A 2,634-nucleotide genomic window follows, 5' to 3' on the forward strand; every position below is an offset into this window, starting at 1 on the left:
AAAATAGAAAAATCGACTACTTGCAGAGGAAATATTAATATTATAAGTCGCCAAGAAAATGTTACTTCACGGTATTGCGTTACTATCTATTGGGTTATTTTCGATGTCTTGTGTGTTCTTGCGTATCGTGAGCTTTTCTGCGTCTTTAATTTTCCCACAGACGCATTAGTGTGATCACCGTTGCTTATCCATCTAGACAAGATCGTACTAGCAAATGTAATAATTAAAATTTCGCGTCACGACCACGCCTTGCTTTCTCGCGTGTTAACGAGCGGATGATTAGTATTGCAGGAGTTTCGTTACGTTTGTGTGAAAAGGGATTCTAAACGAGGCTTCCATGGCATTCGACGAAAGCACGGCTTAATCTTCGTGCGAATCTAATTGCGCCAGTCGATTGCAAACTCGTTCATTATCCTCACCTCGTGTCGTACGTCACGGTTCGATGACTAATACGCGTTATCGCCTCGCCTGGTTTATAAACGAATCGCGAGGCGTGCAATAATACACGTCGTAAAAATGACGAACATAAAATAGACGAGTGACGTATGACGCGTTCGCTAGCTTGCGATTAATGATCAAACGTATCTCGATTTAGACTCCACGCCTCTCGCGTTTTGCTTTTAATAATACAGTTTTGCGTAAGTATTTTTAATGACCACGTGTCTTTTAAATCTTTTACAGAATGTCTCGTAGAACTTTTGTTTCGATTATGTGAGTCATGCGACTGTAATTTTACCAGGCCTGGTCAGACGACCGGTTTCAAAGTTTCATCTAATATTGCACGTTCGTTGCTATTTATTTAATTTAATTTACAGAAAGTTATTTAAGTAAAGTTAGACGAGCGAAAGAAATAACAATGAGCGTAGGATTTTTAATTAGATTTTGAAATCGTTTGACCGGGTACTGGTGAGGTTCGCGTTAATTAATCCTTCCTCATCGATCTCGATGAATTTTTGATATATTATACAAATCGATAATTTGAGCAATTTTCTTCTCTACATGTAACCACCGGTCACGCTTCATTTCCGAGATATTCGCAAGAAACTAAAGGTGCTGCTTGCGCGCGAGGCCTTTAAGATGGCGACTTCGACTCTCGTTTATAAACAGGAGATAAATAATATACAGTATATAATAATAAATAATGTAATAATATAAATAGTAAGATGCATAATATATAATATAAACAGAACCAATACCACAGACGCACAATTATGGACAGAAATAGACCCTAGACGTACCTGCAGCTTTTTACGAATATCTCGAAAACTAAGCACGATCGATGGTTGTAAGTATAATAAAAATTTGTTCAAAATTTCGAGCTCTACGACATATTCAAAAATTATCAGAATCGGAGAAGACGGATCTATAATTTTTGTAAATTCACCAGGTTTTCTCCAGACTAGATAATATAGCATTTTTTTGATAGATGAATACTATAGATCAGCTACGGTATTCGTGAAATAACATAAAAATTATAAAATCAACAATTTATAGTACCCATTTTACGCTTCAATTACAGTGCTCATAAAAAAAATGATCATAAAAACAAGCAAATCAGTCTTTTCGTAAGTACCAATTTCATACTTCGATCGCAGTATTCACCAAATAGCGCAAAAATCATAAAATCGACAAGAACGATCTTCTTTATAGCACCCAATTTATATTCCAATTGCGGTAACCATGGCGAGTCACAAAAATCATAAAATCAAGCAGAATAGTCTTCCCTTTAGTACCCATTTTATACTACAATCACAGGGCTCAGCAAAAAATCCCAGAGGTCATAAGATAACCGAAAACGAGCTTCTCATGTTTCCTCCCTATATATATATGTACATAGTTGCCAATTTAAATCACGATTGGCACAGTAGACCAAACAGTCTTTCTTTCAACTCCTGTGTTGCCATCGATCCCGATTTTTTCAGGGTAAAAAACAAGAACGGTCGGACGTGGCCGTGCGTGAAAGTTTTTCGATGTATCGGGTGCACGAAATCCGAGACCGACCCAGGTGCACGCACCAGTGCACCAGAGTACCCGATATCCTGTGGGCAATTTCCATTTGGTCTGGCGATTTTCACAACGACCGAGTCCCTTTAATACGCGATCGAAGCCTCTCCGGCAATTTATTAAATTATTCGAGATTATATAAATCAGGCTAATGCCTATTGGCACATCTTCCGAGGCTTACGTAAGAAGCACGCTCAGCTGGAATCTGTCAGGTGTCCGCCTTCGTAACTATCGAGATTCCTAAGCGATCCAGCCTGCCACTGGATCGATCATTAAATTAATTTGATTCTTTTTTTTCTAGGAAATTTTTCATAGCGTTTAAAATACCGATCTGTCGATAACGATTCTTTCGTTATGTAAGATGATCATTTCTCTTACCGACTGTACCTATGGCGGCACATGAGTTAGAGGTCAGTTCAAATCATGTTGTTGTTTTGCCTCGGAGTATCAAGATCGTTAGGATACACGTAATGTAAGAATAAATAAACTCTGAGCAAAACAATGTCGCTGCTACGTGCAACCGTCGAACAAAGACGAATTTGAATTTTTCGACTCTCCCCCGAGCAGTACAAATAAACTGGCACGATCGCAAGGAAATGAGTTACAGTCAGTTGTCGATCAGTTATCAAC

The 2,634-nt window shown here is 38.4% G+C and overlaps 1 protein-coding gene across 1 annotated transcript in view; it reads right to left on the reverse strand.

Annotated features, from left to right (window-relative positions):
• Positions 1-2,634, reverse strand: part of LOC138188305 (beta-1,4-glucuronyltransferase 1) — a 61,469-nt gene that overhangs the window by 38,017 nt on the left and 20,818 nt on the right. The window lies entirely within an intron of this gene.

The sequence above is a fragment of the Bombus flavifrons genome, chromosome 16 (genome assembly GCF_040668555.2).
Source record: "Bombus flavifrons isolate JBK064 chromosome 16, iyBomFlav1_principal, whole genome shotgun sequence".
Lineage (NCBI taxonomy): Eukaryota > Metazoa > Arthropoda > Insecta > Hymenoptera > Apidae > Bombus > Bombus flavifrons.